This window comes from Macaca thibetana, chromosome 13 (assembly GCF_024542745.1).
Source record: "Macaca thibetana thibetana isolate TM-01 chromosome 13, ASM2454274v1, whole genome shotgun sequence".
In the NCBI taxonomy this organism is placed as follows: domain Eukaryota; kingdom Metazoa; phylum Chordata; class Mammalia; order Primates; family Cercopithecidae; genus Macaca; species Macaca thibetana.
Genome location: NC_065590.1, coordinates 56,406,509 through 56,427,616, shown reverse-complemented (window position 1 = coordinate 56,427,616; position 21,108 = coordinate 56,406,509). Strand labels below are relative to the sequence as shown.

Below are 21,108 nucleotides of genomic sequence, written 5' to 3'. Positions count from 1 at the left end.
AATGTGATAAATGATCTAAAACAAGCAACATAAGTCATATGTTATTATGAAATCTAGAATATTCTCTTTAAGATAAGAAACAGGACAAGGATTCCCACTATCAACATTTATATTCAGTGCTACACTTGACGTTGTAGCTAATGCAGGAAGACAAGAAAACTATATGAACATTATAAAGATTATAAATAAAGAAAATCACATCATATAAGCAAATACAATGCACAAATTGAAAGACTAAAATAATCTACAAATTTATTTGGCTTAATAAGATACTTTGGAAAGAATTTAGGGTTTTGTATACTAGAGACAATCAATGTTCCAACATATGTAAATAGATTTATAGATTTAATAAAATCCTAATAAAAATCTCAATTGATTAAAAATATAAATGTAAAAAGCTGTTTCTGCACAATCTATGAGAAAAAAAAAAAAAAAGAGTCCCAAATAGCCATGATATGCCAGATAAAGAAGATGAAGGAAGTTGCCTGTGTAAAGATGGACATTTATTACAAAATTATAGTACTTAAGAAAATGTATTAGGATAGGTAAAATGAGAATAATGATAATCAAACTTAAAATATTGTTAAGCATATATGAAAACAATTTTTACTGTCAAGCATTTCAGATAAGTGTGCAAAAGATAGATTAGTCAATAAAGGTTACTGAGACAATCAGTTATTCATAAGAAAAAAGTGAAATTGGATCTTTACATCATTTTGTTCACGAAAATCAATTCTACATGGATGCCTATTTAATTTAGAGAGTCAATCTGTGAAAACTTGTCAGACAATAAATTTTGATATGAAAGAATGGAAGGATTTCTAAAATTAGAATAAAGCACTAATAAATATTGATACATTCATCTACATTAAAATTAAGAATATTGGGTCATCAATAACACCATAGAATAAGAAGTTAAATAACAATTTGGGAGAAAATATTTTCATTTCATATTAATCAACAAAGGATTATAATCCAGAATATGCCAAGCATCTCAGCAAATAAATACAAAAATAAAGACAACCAATGGAGAAAAATAGACAAAAGAAATGTAATTTCATAGAAAAATAGATATTTATTACTTATTAATAAATGAAGAGATGTTCATACCTATTAGTATTGGGGAAATGGCCAAAATCAAACTATATTCAGATGCCATTTAATAGCCATGAAATTGATATAAAACGAAAAGAAAATAATTCCACATTTGGCCAAGGCTACTGAAAGTCATTTTTATATACTGCTGAAGCTGATAAGATAAAAATTGACCAACTGTAATAAGTTTATTTTGACATTATGCAATCTCATGGCAATTTCACATGTTATAAAGAACTTGGGTCTCAGTCCTTAGAAAACAGTTAACCATGATCAATAAACTAAATATTTGCCAATTCTTTCAATTCATTTCTCATTGCTTATTATTCTGCTCTTTTGATGATAGGTAGTCAAGAGGATTCTGGTTCATATATATAAATGTGTGTGTGTGTGCATGCGCGTGCATACTAATAAGCATATATGAAAACAATTTATATGTATATTGTCTGGCATTGCAGATAAGTTAGCAAAACATACAGAGGTCAATAAAAGTTGCTGGGACAATTGGTTATCTATAAGAGAAAAGTGAAATTGGATCTTTACATCCTTTTGTTTCCTAAAATCAATTCTACATGATGAAGGATTTAATTTAGAGAGGCGATCTATGGAAACTTTTGTCAGACACACACACACATACACACACACACACACACACACACACACGAGAGAGATCCACTTATCTGAATATTATATTTGTGAAATTTTGCATTTCCACTGAATAAGTAGATCTCTGAGCCAGTGGGAGCCTTAAAGACACTACTATAGCCCAACCCATTAATTTATATTATTAAGAAAACGAGGCTCATGGAGTTTAAATGACCCTCAAATTCATAAAATGTGACAGTAATAGAAGTGGCACCAGGATTCAGTCTACTAATCCAGGTTCTGTCTAATATGCCATGCCACCTATGTGTCAGAAAGAAGTGACATATAGCATTGTGAAAGAAAGAAAAAAAGAGAAAAAAGAAAAACTTTGTGAAGATATGTCTTAGTAAGAAAATTCTAATTGTGTTTTAGTCTACTCAGTTTAAAAGGGCAGGGAAGCATGTAATATATTAAGAAAGATTCCACTTAAATAACTAAATTATAAAGTTTTGGAGGTTGAAGAGGTGTGGTCCAGTAAGAAGGCTGTAGAATTTTATCCAAGATATTTTGTATCATTTCAAATCTGTATAACTCAGAATAAAATCTGAACAAAGGTTCTGTTTGCCAGATAATGTGGTATGCCCAAAGGGAAAAATAATAAACAGTTTGCAATTCACTATGTCATAAGCTTTGAAGTTATATGGGTGTTGATGTCTTTTTAACACTATGATATTCCCATTACTTAAAAATGAAAATATATCATTTCTTTTGTATTGTTTAATTCCAAATTTAAGTAATTCAAATTTACATTAAAGGCAACCACATAGTTTTGGAAAAAATTCACTCTGTGGAATATGCAATTACCTTAAAATGCCATACATGGGACAAAAATCTAAGCAGGGAAAATATTTCTTCCTATGTTCTTTTTCATGGAAGACCATATATACTACATGAAAATACAAAAATCACTGTTTTTCACAATATATTTGTAAGAATATTATGTTTCTTCTAATCATTTTCTACCTTACAATTTTTGTAGGTAAGCTTTGTGCTATTCTATATACAAATACTAAGCAGCAGAGTGTTTACCCATGTGTTTCTGCTGAACACTTACAGAGTAAGTCTATGTCCATTTTTATATACAAGTCCCAACTAAATTTGCATTTCTAATATATGCTAAAACAACGAAAATGAAAAACAAATTAGACCCATAGCCATGTGAATGTCAATAAATACTTATATCTAGGATGCATAAAGACCTCGTACAAATCAATAGTAACAACAACAACAAAAAAACCACAACACAAGTCAATGAGGAAAAAAGGATAAAATACTTGAATAGATGTTAAAGGATAAAAGGCTATCTTCAAAGAAATGCAAACTAAAACCATAATGAAATAACAGCACACTCCACAGAATGAATACAATGAAAAATACAAAAAAATCCAGTGTCAGTGAGGATGTGGGGCAGCTAGAAGTCTCATACATTATTGGTAGGAACTATTTTGTGAAACTGTTTGGCATTCTCTTTTAAAGTTGCACTCGTGCCTACCCTATGATCCACCAATTCCACTCATAAGCATACATCCAACAACAAAAAAAATACACATAGCATCAGAATAGCATAGTAGAATGTTTATAGAGGTACTCTGCAAAAATAATCTAAAACTTAACACTACTGAAATAACAACCAATAATAGAATGGATACATTTCAGTATAGTCACACAATATTAAATAACAATGTGAATATATGGGCTGCAACTGCAACAGAAATACAGACAAATCTCACAGTAATAATGTTTAGCTAAAAAAATGCCTGACACAAAAGAGAACATAGTTCTGATTCCATTTATATAAAAATTTTAAAAACAAGCATAACTAGCCTCTGTTGTAAATCAAGACAGTGGCTACCCTTGGTAGAGATGGAGAGGGGCTAACAGTGAGGAGAATTCTTGGGGTACAATTAATGTTATTCTTGATTTAAGTGTTGGGTGTGCTAAGTGTGCAAAAAATTAATTTACCCGTACATTTATGCCACATTTATCAGCATAAATACTATATTTCAATAGAATGTTTGAATAATCTGGATGATTAAGCACAAAATGAATTCATCTGATGAAGTATTTTCTTCCTGATTAATAGGATGATATGAGAAAACATTATTCCTATTAATACTACTATTAATAGTAAAAGCTAAAATAAAGCCAATAGTAATAATTTCAATTGTTACTTTTTACAAATTTTCAATAAATATTAATATCCTTTAATTACCATTTGCTCTTAAGAGTAATCCCGTAAGATTAAAAAAAGTAAATACATATGCTGCATGGTAGTAATTGTTTGAAGGTCCATATCTTAAATGTGTTGATTAATGGATTGATATCAAGATGAAAAGAGCCTCTATTTCTAACCATAGAAATGTCTTTATAAAATTGGGAAAAAGTAAAATTTAAAAACTTGAAGCATCTTTCTAATAGTCTACAATTGGTTTTTGTTGCCATACAGTTGGAGGAAAAGATTTAAGAGGCTGCCATGGGATTTCAGTCCTATTCCATATCCAACCCACTATAACTTAGAAGAAAATTCACAGTTCTTGCTTATCTAATTGTCTGAGGGTAAGTTCAACTTTAAGTTTTTTTGATAAAAAAACAAACCTCATCACAGAAAAAAAGTTAACCATAACTGAACCATTTCATCGGATGTTGTAGAAGGTGGTCAAACCTTAGATGGTAGATTGAACAAATGGATTGGTTTCAGTGCCAAGAATCACTGACACTACTTTATGGAAAAACAAAAAAAAGAAAGTTAAACAAAGATAGGTTAAATGACTTCCTAAGTTCACACAAAAATTGATTCTCGGGACAATGCTCCTTTGCATTACCTGTGCGTAGAATATAATCTCATTGATTTGACCCAATGCCTCTGTATCTTCTAAATTCACTGAACTGTTTCATCAAATAAATAATCTGCAGAGAAATTACCATACATCCTAAAGACAAGGAAGCCTGTGGGCAGAACGAAGTCCCACCATCCCCAATTACATGAAGAATGTCAGGCCATTTTTGTATGCCAAAAAACTAGCCAATATTATTATTCTTGATTATATTACTTTTCATATATACAATCCCAAATCATACAGGTTAGAAGGTTTTACCATAGTTATATGATTCTAAGATCATGTTCAACATAAACCAGAAACTAAAATCAATATATGAAAAAACAAATGAATGAAAAAAGATATTTTGGTGAGAGCCCTGCTTCATTTATTTTTCTATTCTAGAAGTCAAATATACAAAAATATTGTGCTCAAAACATCTTTGACCAAGCAGATGTACACATTAGAAGCTTGCATTATTAAAACAAATCAGCCTGGCTGTCTCTGCTATAAGAAAAAACAACTTTAGAAAAGCAGAACAGGAAAGTCTACTTATTGAAATTCGTATCAAATTAAATCCTCAGTCCCTAAGAAATGTAGTATTTTCTTATTTGCCACAAACTATGTAACTTAGAAATTAAAACAGTAAATTGATTACTACAAGAAAAAATCGCATTACTTTCAAGGGAGAGTAGTTCACTCTTTCATTTGGTTTTCTACCTAATATATGTCATAAGACATTCTAAAATTACCAACTGTGATTCAACACATGTAAATTCTGAGTCTAACTTCTCTTGTTCTGCAGCGAATAATCAAGATTTATAAAATATTCACTCTTAAAGATTTATCTCACTTAGGTAAACCTCGAGACCAATCCAGAAATAAATTGCCAAGCTTCCGTCAAATAATTCAAAAGAAGACCCAGGACTCTTGATGATATACTTGAAGTCATTAAATATGAAAGGTAAGTTAGACTTTGACATTATTTAGTCCAGTGCCATCATTTATTTGATGAACAGTGTGAGGGCCAAACAGACAAAACTGTGGTCACATAACTAACTGAGGAAAAGTCAGAATATAATCCTTGCCCTCTTGATACCAGCCTCAGGTTCTTCCTAATTTCTAGACATTGCCATAAAATGAGCTTCTAATTCATTACCAAAAACTAAATGCATCTTAAATTTGAGCATATTTCTGCAAAAGAAAACAGGACATGTTCCAAAACTCTAGAACGATAATTTTCCAGTCCTATTGTGCAATTGATTTGCATCTGTTAAAATAACCAAAGGCGCTGGGAACCAAACAGGCCATTCTGTGTCTGGCTGGACTGACTAGTTCTACATATAAAATGAGACACATGGCCGGGCGCGGTGGCTCAAGCCTGTAATCCCAGCACTTTGGGAGGCCGAGGCGGATCACGAGGTCAGGAGATCGAGACCATCCTGGCTAACACGGTGAAACCCCGTCTCTACTAAAAAATACAAAAAACTAGCCGGGCGAGGTGGCGGGCGCCTGTAGTCCCAGTGGCGTAAACCCGGGAGGCGGAGCTTGCAGTGAGCTGAGATCGCGACAGCCTGGGCGACAATGGGAGACTCTGTCTCAACAACAACAACAACAACAACAAAATGAGACACACAGGGAAAGGAATGAACAAATGATCCTGGCATTCACTCGGTGTGCAACATTTCAATTTCTGGGCCTAAGTCAGATTCAAATCCCCACAATCTAATCTATAAGAACTAGATGCTAGCATTTTTTTTTTTTTTTTTTTTTTTTTTTTTTTTGAGACGGAGTCTTACTCTGTCGCCCAGGCTGGAGTGCAGTGGCCGGATCTCAGCTCACTGCAAGCTCCGCCTCCCGGGTTTACGCCATTCTCCTGCCTCAGCCTCCCGAGTAGCTGGGACTACAGGCGCCCACCACCTCGCCCGGCTAGTTTTTTGTATTTTTTAGTAGAGACGGGGTTTCACTATGTCAGCCAGGATGGTCTCGATCTCCTGGCCTCGTGATCCGCCCGTCTCGGCCTCCCAAAGTGCTGGGATTACAGGCTTGAGCCACCGCGCCCGGCGATGCTAGCATTTTTTAACCTGAAGAAAATCATTAACACAATGAAAATTAAAAGTAGCTTCATGAATATGGACTTTATTATAAAGATTCTCTGAAAGAAATATGAAATTTTCTGGGTACCAATTAATGATTACTTAATAAATAAGTAAATTATAATAATACAATTATATTCAAGGAGATGTACAAGTATTTTGTATTTATAAACAGTCCTCATTTATGAAATGGATATGAGGTAAATAAATGTAACTATGAAATCATCTTATTAGCAACTTGGTCAAGGCAATATATTCTGAGAAATTGATCTATTTAACTAAACCCAAAGAATAGCCAATTGCTTCTTTCTCCCTAGAATCAGACTGGGGTGGTCTCTAATTCTAAAAATTTATAATTTAATTTATCCAAATATTGTGGTCATCTCGTAAACTGTTCTGAATTATAGAATGCAATTTTTTTAAATATATACAGATGATAGCATCTTGGAAGGCAACAGCAGAGGAAAGGAGAATTTTCACAGGGAGAGGAAAGAGTTGGTACAAGTGATATTGCTTTAACAAAATAATGATCTCGATACGTCCTACTTGAACTGTGGTTCGAAGAACAGTATCATCAGCATCACTTAGAGCTGATGAGAAATTTAGAATTTCAAGGCTCCCTCCACCCCAACTTACTGGTGCAAACTCTGTACTGTAACCTGATCCCCAAGGTGATTCTAGTGTACATGAAAGTGTGAGAGTCTTGTTGTTATGAACAGATTCTTACAGTACTGCAATTTAGAATATCTTTTAAGAATGATAAAGACAACTTGTGTCTCTTGTATCTGAAATAAGTATTAAAGGCAAAATATATATTGATATCATGGCACTGTTCTTAAGGAATAAACATCCAGATGAATTACTTTGCATCTTTTCATTGGAAATAAAAAGCCTGGCAGCGGGGGGGAAGAATCAGAGAGCTCTGATCAGTGTGTAGATGTATCAAATATCTATTTAATATGCACCCCAGCAGAGAGCCCAGGCTTTAAATCATTGGAAATAATCTCTGAATTTTTATTCTCAACATGTTTCACCTTAGGCAATATTACAACAAAATTCTCTGTGGGTTTGTAATCTTAGTGCCACTCTTCTGGAGAAATGTAAAGGGTGTATAACTCCTGGTATAGTCTAACAAGTCATCATTATTAGTGAATATAATTAAGAAGGTTCATGCAACTGCATTTATGGTTCTCCCTAGAAATGTCTTTGTTCATACACTGCTGCAACTGAAAACTATCATGTATTCTGGATGTAAACTGATTCAATGAAAACAAATGGGCCTGGGCTGTCACATTCCCAATTACTGTAGTTAAGTGAACTTGGAACATTTTAAAGTTAGTAACACTTAGAAATGCAGGAAATATATACTGCTAACTCAAAGTCTCCTATGTTTTTAAAAAAGAATGGCAGTTTTTTAAAAGAAAGAAAAAATCTAAAATTATCTTGATATCTCCAGAACATTAAGTAGAGGAGAGAGTAATAAATATATAAGTGTAACGAGGAATCATGCTGGATGGGAAGAAATGTACTTTTGCAACTCCATCCATTCCTCTGCTTCATAGAAGGCTTGACCAAGGTTTTTTGGTTTGTTTTATTGTTTTTTTTTTTTTCCAGATAGAATGCTAACTTGTTATTAAAATAATGCAAAGAATTAGGTCAGTATACACCAAAATCAGTATAGAATAGGAACACTTGAATTGTTGAATACTACTCTTCACACTAGGAGCACAAGAGAAGGAACACTGAAAACCTATGGCATATATTTGATTTCAACACAGAAAAAGCATTGAATCCAAAGGTAATACATGGCAAATCCCCTAACACTAAAATTATCATTGAGAAGGAGGTTAATATTCACTCAGGTATTGTTCGCTTTATGATTATATATTAGATGACCATTTGGAGGCACTATTCTAGATATTAGAAATACAACAGTAAATAAGGTTTTCAGGGTCCCCACTCTCATCAAACCAGTGATGGAGAGATAACCATAAGTGAATCAAGTATAAGTGAGTTATATGTGAAACTGAGCAAGCAAAAGAGTGCAATGAGGGTGTGCGATAACTAGAGCAGGGAAGTTGATTTAGATGATTGGGAAAGCTTTATGAGACAATGACAATTAAATTGAGACCTTAATGCTGAGGAACCACTTGTGGGAAGATCTGGACAAAGAATAGAAAGAATAGAAAAAATACAGTGAGCATTGAGCACAGTGACACTGGGGCAATGTGGGAATACAATGAAATCAGAGCTGTGGGATGGGCCTACGTCATGTAAGTCCTTCTAAATTTTGGTCAAACTCTGATTTTATTCCATGCACAATGGGAAGCTACTAGAGTTTTATAGTTAGGGGAATGACATGGTTTGATTTACATCTCAAAAATATAACTCTGGCTGTTGTGTGGAAAATAAACTCTGGGTAGGCATGGAAGTAAAAGCAGTGAGTTCAACATTTATGAAGTTATAGAACATAGGAGTATGGGCTATGAAGTCATGTATATACTGGGGTTCAAATACCACTCACATTGTGAGCACATGGGTAAATAATCACCTTAAAGTCTTAGTTTTCTTGTCAGTAAATGAAGACAATAATACTAGGATATATTTTATAGGGTAGTTGTAAGGATTAAACAATATATGCATAATAAGTTTTTTAAAGACTATCAATCCATGGGATATATTTTTGGGATATAAACAATATTGATGTATATATATATATTATATTTCTTCATCTACTGCTTTTAAACATTAAGTTACTTATTTTCCCCATCTCTTAATATCTTGGGCAGAATCATTGAATTTGTGGTCACTTTTTGTTTTTAAAAGTTTGGGCTAATTTATAAGTTAATAATGTCATCATTTTGAGTTGAAGTGGAGGAGGAAGACATAGTATGTCTCTAGGTACCTTACCATCACCCCTGCTTCAATACCTGGCCCTTCCAGTTTATTGGGATGGAGCTGATGAGGGGAAGAGAAAAGAACAGTGGTTATTCATGTAGTCCTCTTTCTATGGGCTGTACTTGCTTCTCTGGTTCACCCTTACTGACCTTTGCTGCCTTCATGCAGTAAACTCACTAGTGCTCCATGTGACTTCCCAACAGCAGTCAACAACATGAGAAAGAGAAATTCATCTGTTTCATCTCCCAGCTCTAACCTTCACACAACACCCCATAGCATCTGGCTGCTATAATCCCCTGGTACAGCTAGTGGCCTTCTTGTGAGTAATACTGGCTAGGTGGCTCAAGCCAAAGCCTCAAAGGGATATCTTCTTTACCAATGCCTATGGGCATTCTGGTTGTACCAAATGTTGATAGTGCAGATTAAATTCTTCTTCTTCTTTTTTTTTTTTTTTTTTTTTTTTTTTTTTTTTTTTTTGAGACGCAGTCTCGCTCTGTCGCCTAGGCTGGAGTGCAGTGGCATGATCTTGGCTCAATGCAACCTCCATCTCCCAGGTTCTCGCCATTCTCCTGCCTCAGCCTCCTGAGTAGCTGGGATTACAGGCACCCGCCACCATGCCCAGCTATTTTTCTTTTTTGTTTTTTTTGTATTTTCAGTAGAGATGGGGTTTCACCATGTTAGCCAGGATGGTCTCGATCTCCTGACCTTGTGATCTGCCTGCCTAGGCCTCCCAAAGTGCTGAGATTACAGGAGTGAGCCGCTGCGCCCGGCCAGGTTAAATTCTTCTTGTCCCCTCTTTCTAGCCTGCCAGTCCTCTTCTTCCCTCCTCAGAAAGGCATAGGGCAGGCCAGCAAGTTTGATGCATACAAAGTCATGCATTGCGAATGCAGAACACCAGCTTTCATTTTTTTTCCCAGCATACACAGGCTCTACATGTGATTCTATAATAATTCATTCCCGCAGTTATTTTGGGTAAAAAAAGCAAACCTCTTCACTAACAATATGTTTTACAGAGCCTATGCCTTAAAGACTCTGTGCTTATCTATCCCTCACTGCTTAGGTAGATAAGGGAGGTGGAAGTGGGGAGTTAGAAGTAGTTTAAGGGTCAGTCTTTCTGTCCTCTAGTAAATGCTGAGGAAGGTAACTGGCCAGTTTAGGGAGGTTCCATTTACAATGAAGGCTACTTAAATTCTTTTCTTTCAGAAGGTTCTAATCAACAATTCCATGAGAAAAATTTCCATTCAACATATGGTGGACAATTAATTAATGTTAGATGTTATGATCATTATTTTTAAAGTAACCACTACATTTAAAACCACTACCCAGCAGTTTAAAAAAATCAGCTTTTTACCAAATATCACGATGCCCAACACCCTAATTCTAGGAGCACTTGGTTAATTAAGGTTCATGACATAAGAACGAGATGGAAGTATGGTAAATTAAAAAAATAAAAAAAAAAAAAAAACAAAATACACACTTCTATTGATGGTTTATTCTTTTAAACAAGTTTGTACCTGAGTGACTTGCAAAATAATGTTATAAAATATTTGCTATTTATTATTTTATTTGCTCAGAGAAATGCATCAGGCTAAGAATTATGAGAGTGTAACACTGGTTTCTTCTTGGACACTTTTCAGCTCTGCCCTTGACCACCCTACTTAGCCTTACTGGGCCTCATTTTCCTTCCAGGCAAAGTGACACAGGCAGACTGTGATCTCCAGTGTTTCTTTCAATTCTAAAACTCAATGGTTCTATAACATTGTTGATTTATTGAGCCACTGTTTCACTGATTCATTCAATAAACATTTATTGAAGCCCAATTCTGTGCCAAACTCAATTGCTCTCCTGCTATCAAAATCAGGCAACATGCTAGAGTTAAAATGTCTTTAAAGATTTCTGATGGCTGCTGCTTTTAAAAAGAACTACCCATAGTAACTCCTACCTCTTTGTGCTTCTAGAGCTAGCTTTCCTATTATTCTGTGAAGACTTACAAACTCAGAAAGACAAAGGAATATGGAAAGTCCTTGTATTCACACCCTACTAGATGTAAATTTCCTATTCCTAATCACCTTTCTTCCACAACCCAGAAAACAACACCTTCAATGGATTTGCCAGAGTGTTACAGATTGTGTTTGATTATTTGTCCCCAAATTTAAAGTACTTATTCATATAATTGCAAATATATGCGTAGAAAAATAAAATATTTTAAAAGAAAGCTAATATTATATACTATAAGTCTTAATTTGAAATTAGACATATTTAGCCAGTAAAAGTGCAGAAGGATCAATCAATACTGACTAGTGTTTTCCTATGGGCTCTATGGATATAGCCCTTAATTTGAAATTAGGAGTCCTAGGTTCAGTTCCTCACTTTATGGTTGGTGCTACATGTCCAAGAGCAGGAAATGTAGCTGAGTCTGACTTTCCTTCAATATAATGAACATAGATATTCTGTTATGCTGCATTTTCAGACTTTTTAAAAATTAAGATATTTAATATAAAGATAGGAAAGTATTCTTATTAATTATATACTGGGTCTTCCATAACTTACCTTACACCATCTATCATAGCTGCATTGAAAACAACATTAATCAACATTCTCTAGCTCAATATTTTTCATCTGAGATTCCCTATCTGATTTGAGTACTGTTTTCTCAATTATCTCAAGGGTATATAAAACCAGCATCATTCTAAATGCGTAGGAGATAGGTTATTTCATTAAATAAGATGGATTCCTTAGGGTTTTATTCCTGTCCCAAGTTCAATAGAGTTACAGATTAAGTGAAAACACACAGAATTTATGAGAAAGACTTGAGGTAAGTCACAGAATAGAAGGAATTGCTAAACCACCAATTCTTGGAGTGGAAGATACTCTGGGAAAACCCAACCTCTTGAATTCACAGTTCCTGGTCTCCTCTAGGCTTGCACCACTCATATAATTCAGCTCCAGTGAACTCGAAGTCATTCTTTTCAGGTTCTGAATTCCGCAAATCAGAAAACTTGGATGGCTCTACTTGTGTTAGAAGCCAATTGCCAGATCAGTCTTTGTGGTTGGAATAGGGAGGAGGGGACAAGATTATAAAGCAGGGACATGCCGGGGAATGGCTGTGAGGGAACAGCCTGATCATTCATTAACACCTGGCATGGTTCACAAGTTAGTATTTAGATCTAATATTTAAAAAAAAAATCTTTCTTAGGATGATGAAATTATTACCATCTCTTTTTTAGTTTTACCTTTGACATAAATTTAGATCTTAGGGTCCAAGGTAAATAATGAATTTCAGCTGAATTGTGATAAGCTTTATTTAAATTGTGCATCTTTATCAGAGATCTAAGCAAAACACAGAACTATAAACTTTATAGTTGGAAGAGGGAGATCCATAATATTTATGAGATTTTCTCCGGTGCACAGGTCAAGTTGGGAGGAAAAGCTGGGTCTCTAGATCAGTTGATGCAAAACAGAGATGATCATCAGAATCACCTGGCAAACTTTCTACAAGAGTATAATTCCAGGAACCCTATCCATTTCTGCTTTAACAATATTGGGGTGGATCTCTTGCTAACATATTGTTATTTTTTAGTTTCTAGTTAGTTCCAATGACCAGTTTATCTTACAATTCAGTGATTTGGAGTTTTTGCTTTTTATTTTTGTAAAAGTAATGGGCCTTCTGTTACCTTATTCTCCATGGAAAGAACTCATATCCCAACAAATAGCACAAAATATACAATAAAATAGACAATTTATAAGAGAAGCAATCAAAAAGCAGAGCACATTCTCACTAGTTTGGAAGCAATTTCATTGGTTAGAGAACATTCTGGCCAACCTGAATAATACCACCTCTTGAATATGTAGTTATAATTCACAATACATCCATTCACTTCTCAGAGTGAGTGTTCTCTGGTCTCATGGACAGGACACATTCCACATTCACAGGCTGTAATTGCTTTTTTTGTTGTTGTTTTCTTTTCTACTTGTGGGTAAATCAAATACCATATTAAAACCAATTATTTTTCCTTTTAAAGATCATTTTCCCTGACAGTATATGGCAAGAATATATTGATATATTTTATACCCCATGCTTGAAATAAGCTGCCTCCTCCTCCATTCCCCATACTATATGCCTTCCCTACCAACAATTCACAAAACTATACAAGTTAAAGAGGTCTTCCATTCAAGGGCTTTCAAAAATTTCTTCCCAGTTACCCAGGACACATATACAATACCTAAGCTTTCTACCCTCAATACACTCTTCTACTTTTGATAGGAATAGAAATTCTTCTAAATTTATTTCATAATCCACCAATGGTTCCCCATCCAAACTTTGGAAAACACAAATGTTATTCAACCTTTACATTTTATACATTAAAAAAAGGAAGGTCCAGAGAATTTAATAGATTTGGCAAAGACCACTCAGCTTATGAATGCCTTGGACTAGAATTTGGCTTTATGACCCTAAATCCTGTGTTCTTTCTATCACACTTTTACACATTTATTATTTCTTTCTCTCTCTCTCTCTCTCTTTTTTTTTTTTTTTTTTTTTTTTTTTGAGACAGATTCTTGCTCTGTCACCCAGGCTGGAGTGCAGTGGCACGATCTCAGCTCACTACAACCTCCACCTCCCGGGTTCAATCGATTCTCCTGCCTCAGCCTCTCAAGTAGCTGTGATTACAGGCTCCCAAATTGCTGAGACTATAGGCCTTAGCCACCATGCCCAGACACGTTTCTGCATTTCTAATGCTATTTTGGATAGGTTTAAATGGACATCTTCACAGTTTCAGGATGGAAATATTCATTCTGTAAAATACATGACAGTCTATTTTTTCATCATGACATTCCATTCTAATTTGATCCCTATCCTAGATAACTATTTTTATAACTCCTAGAGAAAATATAAAAAATTACACCGTCATAACGTTCATATCATCAAACAATATTACCATTATTTTTCTCAGTTACAATATCAAAGTGAAGTAATCATCCCAACTACCTCACCATATTTGTACTAATTATGCTAGCCTCTCAACACCAAATTTTGTTTTTTGCAGTTTCTTTATATATATATTATTATAATAAAAGTATTTGACTCAAATGTTCAAATATTCCTACTTAAAAACAGATAATGGATTTTATTTTGATAGTATTGCCCACAATAGAAATAGACTCTATATCATTTTGTAATAAATATTACATTAAATACACACCACAATCTTGACAAGAATTATTAGCAAATTCTAATAATTACCAGTCATATCAGGCTAAAATGATGTGACAAAATGTCTAGCATTCATAAGGATTGTCAAATTAACATCAAAACAATATCAACCAAAGAGCATTAAAAAATAGTAATGCTTTGGCCCCAGACACCACCTCAATGTTCTCTTTTAATTGTCACTGTATGACTTGGGCACTGGGATTTTCAGAAGCTTCTCAAGTGATTCTAATATGTGGAAATGGTAAAAACCCAGAGTTTAGAGTAGGCATTCAATGTGTAATATCTATGGCTCTATAACTGTATAAACTTAGTGTAATAATATCACAAAACTTTATGGTTCTTTAAGCTAAAATTATACTTCAGATATCATCTATGTATCATATTACCTTAAATTTGCATATTGCTTGTGTAACTTATCAGGAAACCGGCATATTTTCTCTTATAAAGGAGAAACACTTAAACACATTTCCTCCTCCTCTTTCCCAATTAATATATGCTTAGATGTTACATTATCAGACTGACCTTTGTAAGCATCTGATTTTAACTCTCAAGTTTTCTTTGTAAGGGCCAATATTTATGTAAAACCACACAAATGAATACTCAATCCCACAAGAATAAATAACTAAGCTGATATTACCTACTGCCTTTGCAAAGAAAATATCATCTGAGAGTAATATAGGATTGTATCTTGCAACTGACTTAGACAATCACATTCACCCAAATACAGAGAAATCCCTAATTAGCTAAATTCAATTGTTTTCCATTTTTTCTAAATTTAAAATTGTAGCCAATCTCTAAAACTCATTGTACAAATATATATGCTTTAAGTATTTCTGGTGAAACCTTATGTAACCATTCAAAGAAGGCAACTGTCGATATTATATTCTAAAGAGAAGGTCACGGAAGAAAGTCCTGAGATAAAATAAGTAGATAAAGAAATAAAAACAAAGAATAAGAGCTAGTCCTGAAACAGTTTATGAGAAGAGTAGACACCCCATCCATCAGTAGATTTTCCTGGATAGGCTCATCTTTCTTTAACAAGTTGACACATCTGCAAACTGCAGGCGGAAATTTTAAGTGTCTAAGCTGTTTTTCCTTCTTCTATTAGAAAATGCACACAAAAATGATTTTTGCTTCCTTTACTGCTGTGCCTTAATAAACAATTGGCCCAAGGTTTTAACCAAGCCAAATGTTGACTAAAAGCCTCCTCACAAAAGCCTTTAATACATTTTTGCTTGTGTTTTCTTTACATGTATTTCAATTTGATGACAAATAATTTCTTTCCCATCTCCCTCATTTGCGGCTGCATGTTGGACTAATTAAAAAGCAGGCTCTTTGGAAGCTGGAACGAGAGAAAATGGAAGAGTGGGCAGGTGGGTCGAGATTGAATGTCCCTGGCTCTGCCAATACATAGGATTCTCTTCAGTGAAGCATTCTCCATCTAGCTGAGATTCAAGGAAGGCACAGAAGAAGCCCTTCAGCCTTTCCTACCTCAGGTCAGAGTTCTTTTTATATTTGTCATACAACCCAGAGACATCAGAATTCTGTACAAAATGGAAAGTTTTATTCTTCCCAGCAATTCCACTGCATTCTGTGACCTCTTGGTGCTGTGGGCAGCCTTAGCAGATTTGAGGCATTTCTTAGGGCAAAGCGGTTTTGAGATTTTCTTGGCGACTGGGAAGAATATAATTTAACTTCTCTTGGAATAAGATCATATTCAGTAGAAAAGATCTGCTGTGCTCAAGGTCATAAATCTTGGCTCTGTGAATATTCAGTTATTCAGCAAAATAGCCACTCGAAGTCTTCAAAACACCTTTGGACACTGCTACAGGTGATGCCTGTAGAGAACTCCCTGACAGCCACTCAGTTCTTGCATCTGCATTTACCCTTCTTGATGCTGTCCGTTCAGCTCTCTGAAAAAACACATTATCTTACACTAATGCACATGTATGAAATCCCACAGATTTCGCTGAATCAACGTATATATATAGATATATAATTGACAGAATACAGTCTCAAGGGAAAACATATATTTTTAGTTTTGTATTTCACTTGAAAATTGTAAGGACTACTTTATAATGTATTGTTTGCAAAATAAGGCATGGAGCCCTGAAAAATTAATCCATTCACTAATCAAAGAAACATATATTAAAGACCTACTATGCATGAGGCACCATGCTAATTGCTTTGAAGAAGACAAAGCTGAATTATACAGCAATCCAGTTTACAAGATATTTACAATGCAAAGGGGGATACAAGACATATAAAAGGCCATGGAACTTAAAAAGAAGAAAAAAAAATTCTAAAGTATTGAGATACATTTCATTACAAGGCAAATCTTAGATAACATCTTGAAAGAGGACAGGTTTAAAATTTAGGAGATTTGAGGAAAAGATCCTCCAGAGTATGATATAAAAATGAGTGAAGGTTTTGAGGTGAGAAATAAAATTAATGAAATTTGACTAGATCTAAGGTGACATCATGAAGAATAATGGCAAATGAAGTTAAAGGTTTGTTTCAGGCCAGCTTGTAAAAGGCCGTGAACAAAGAAAAAGGAATTCCTTATATTTTTATTAGAATATCCATCTTAAAGTGAATGGTGAATTATTCATTGGCATGAATTTAGGGACAGTTGCACGTCATCTTTTTCTGTTATTAGTATTACTGTTTTGAACAATGCAATCTACCAAAATTGAAGGTAATAGTTTCAACGTAAAAATATGCAGAATTAAGCATTTGGAAAGCACTATTGAAGTTTAGTATATAGGAGAAAATAGGGATGGAAATGATCTATCACTAGACATTTTTATTCTTCCTCCTTATCAAATAGACCAATATGAGTGGAGGAAAAGCCTTATTGTAAAAAGGATTTGTTTTACACTACCCCGGACCTTCTTGTAAAAAGGGTTTGTTTTACACTACCTGTCAAAGAGGATATTGGTCCACTCAAGGATATAAAACAAAGTTATATTCTATTTAACTGTGAGATATTCCAATAAATTGCATTAAACATGATCTTAAAATACTATAAAGAGGCCTCAGATTGTTTAAAAATACTATATTGAATATATGAGAAATAAAAGTTCAAGATACTCTATAAAGTATATCCTATGTGAATGCCAATTTTTCTTTACAGAATAAATTTAACTACAAATGCATACAGTGCCTAAATATATTTTTATTTTGATTTTGTTCCTTTTGTTGTGTTTAAGAGCCCAGACTCCAGAATCACAGGAGACAAACTGCCACTCTATCACTTATTAGCACTGTTTGTGTGGGCAGGCTATATTAACATTCTAATCCTTTATTTTCTCCTTAATAAAATGTGAAAAAGTAATGTTTACTCAGAGGTTAATGAGTTGACACTTATAAAATTATTAGCATGGAGCCTGGCCTCAGATACCATTCACTTCTGTATACAATTTTTGTGTGTTGGTCCTTTAAACCTATAAATCAGTTCCATCAGACTTTTTACTTCATGGAAAGCTGCTTTTATGTCTAATTAAGAAAACATTCCTGACTCCAAAATTTGAAAGACTTTTTTTTTCTCTTTTCTTCTAATATTTCTATAATATTGTAATGCATTTAGTGTTTATCCATATGAATGATATGACATTGGAATCTAATTTTACTTTTCCACATATATAATCAGTTTTTTCAATACTATTAAGTATTGCATCCTTTATGTAACTATTAAATATCATATATAACAGATAAATGACTCTGTATGTACTTATATTGATTTCTAGACTCCATTTTCTCTAAACATCCTTTGTCTGTTTCTGCGTCAGAACTAGACTGTTTTAATTATAGCTGTTTTGTATGTAGGACCTTTTGGTATCATGCTGGTAACTTCCCTAAACTGTTACTTTTCTCAAAACATTTAGCCTTTTATAAACATTTAGTTTGCATATCAATTTTACAGTTTGTCAAGTCCCTAACCTCCTCCCCAAACTGAGACTGTGAATTGAATTGCCCTAAATCTATAATTTATTTTAAAGTTTGAATCATCCTATTCAGAGGCACAAAGTCATTTTTTACTTATTTTGGTCCTGTTTTGTACCCTTCCCTAAAGTGTTATTATTTTCTTTATGTAAGTTTTACATAAAGCCAGTATTTTTTAACGTTCAGGTAAGATTCTTATATTCCTAGGATCTTCATGTGAAAAAAAAAAAAAAAAAAAAAAAAAACCTTAATGATTTAAACAGCTATATTAACTTCATATACCTAATTATTTGAGAGAAATTCTAGTCAATAACTTTTGCCTTCCCACTCCAGACTTCTACCCTGATTATGTTAGGTAATTGAATTGGAAAGAAAAATATTTATTCTTTCTTTTTTTAATTTTTTAATTTTTTTTATTTTTTAGTAGAGACGGGGTTTCACCGGGTTAGCCAGGATGGTCTCGATCTCCTGACCTCGTGATCCGCTCATCTCGGCCTCCCAAAGTGCTGGGATTACAGGCTTGAGCCACCGCGCCCAGCCAAAAAATATTTATTCTTTATATTATTTTTTCTGATCTGAAAAAGATAGCTTTTCTCTACCAGAGTATATTCATATTAATAGCCATCAAGCTATACTACTTTCAAGTTATATTTATGGCAATAAATGATTCCTATAAATTTTAGAGACAACTATCAAAAGGAAAATAAATAAATAAATAAAAATAACTGGGAACAAATAAGCAACCCCTCGATGGTTCATCTCTATGACCCTACAGTCAGAAACTAAAGAGTAATACATCCTGATGGATGGCTATGGAATGAAATAAAATTCTCTATTACCAGTTCACTAGAAGACTTTTTTTCCTCCAGGTTTGATCTCTTTACTTAGTTTATCCTTCAGGTTACTCACCAATAACTCAGTAAATAAAAATTTTGCAAATGCAGCCATTTCAATATGTCAGGGAGTATCTACAGGTATATATATAAACATTTATATATAAATTTTACATATGCATATAAAATAAAAAATATATATGATATATATATATAAGAATATAAACATTCAGATAAGATCTTAACATTCTGGTAAGATATTTATATTTTTTAAATATTTTATATATATTACATATATAATAATATATAGATAAAAGAAATATATTTATATTTCTTTTTCAAATGTGCGAGATATATATACACACACACACATATATATATACACACACACACATATTTCTTTTTCAAAAGCATGGCTACATAAATTTCTTCATTTTGATGTTCTGCTTCTCCTCAGTTTGATCTTGTATATCACAGTGCATTTAAAAAATCTGGAAAGCCATCTAAAGAATTTCAAACTTTCTGAATACAAAATGTTTATTTCCACCAGACAAGAGTCACTCCAGTCACTAAACAAATTGACCACTTTCAGAGTATTTCCTGCTTCTACTTGTTACTGGCGCAGCATCTGGCTGGAACAGAGTGTTACTGGATGCAGAAAAGTTCAGGATTGCTCGATTGACTGATTTTGATGTTGAAAATAATGTAAAATTCATATATATTCAAAATGTGATTAAAAATAGATATCCTAAGACACATCCCAGAAATAAGTGTTTTTCTATAAGCTGCGTTAAAAGTTTATCTAAATCTTCATGTCTAAGAAAAAATAAATAATACAAGAATGTATAAAAATAAGAGGGCTACCTCTGGAATTAATAGCACCTGCATCTGTCTACCTCTTTACCTGGCTTTATTTGTCTTTCTGTATACACTCATCATCACATAAACTATAACATATTTATTTATTTCTATATCTCCCACGAAAATGTGAGCTCCATGGGGGCAGAGACTTTTGTTGTTATGGTAGTTGTCATGGTGATTGTTTACCACTGCATCCCAGGGACTGGGAGAGTGCCTGTCATGTACTAAGCATTCAATAGATACCTGTTGAATTAATTATTCATAATTACTTAATTCATAATGTTAACATGAGTATAAGAATTGAGATCTGACCAAATAAGCTTTTTCAAAATATAAATGAAATTTTATATTATTATCTACTACTCTTTTAAACTTTAGTGTGCTTAAAAGTAAAAATCCAACTTGATTATACAGCTCAAAGAATGCTATTGCCTCAATGTAAGACCAAGAATAGCTTTTCTTTACATGATTCCCAGTCTAAGGAGAGAAAGCAGATACTAAATCACACATTAAACAAATCATCCAATTACATTTGTTTAAAGTGCTACCTAGGAAGGAAACTGAAATGTGCCTTGAGAACAGATACTCAGTTGGCATGCTGGAAGGACTTCCCTAGAAAGGGACGGTTTTGTTTCTAGGACTTGAAGAATAAGAGCTAAATCAGGTGGAAGAGGCAGGGAACATTCCAGGCATCGACAAAGATATAT

The 21,108-nt window shown here is 33.7% G+C and overlaps 1 protein-coding gene and 1 long non-coding RNA gene across 25 annotated transcripts in view; one reads left to right on the top strand and one right to left on the bottom strand.

Annotated features, from left to right (window-relative positions):
- The window catches only part of NRXN1 (neurexin 1), a 1,134,455-nt gene that overhangs the window by 721,318 nt on the left and 392,029 nt on the right, over nt 1-21,108 (bottom strand). The gene's annotated exons all lie outside the window — the stretch shown is intronic.
- The window catches only part of LOC126933718 (uncharacterized), a 58,645-nt gene that overhangs the window by 1,590 nt on the left and 35,947 nt on the right, over nt 1-21,108 (top strand). The window contains exons 2-4 of one of the 3 annotated variants that reach the window (XR_007718713.1): nt 4,187-4,296; nt 5,414-5,520; nt 16,093-16,258. This is a non-coding gene — a long non-coding RNA (uncharacterized LOC126933718). Of the gene's footprint in view, nt 1-4,186; nt 4,297-5,413; nt 5,521-7,085; nt 7,726-16,089; nt 16,288-21,108 lie in introns of those variants that run through there. The other 2 variants (XR_007718715.1, XR_007718714.1) reach the window with 2 other exon arrangements.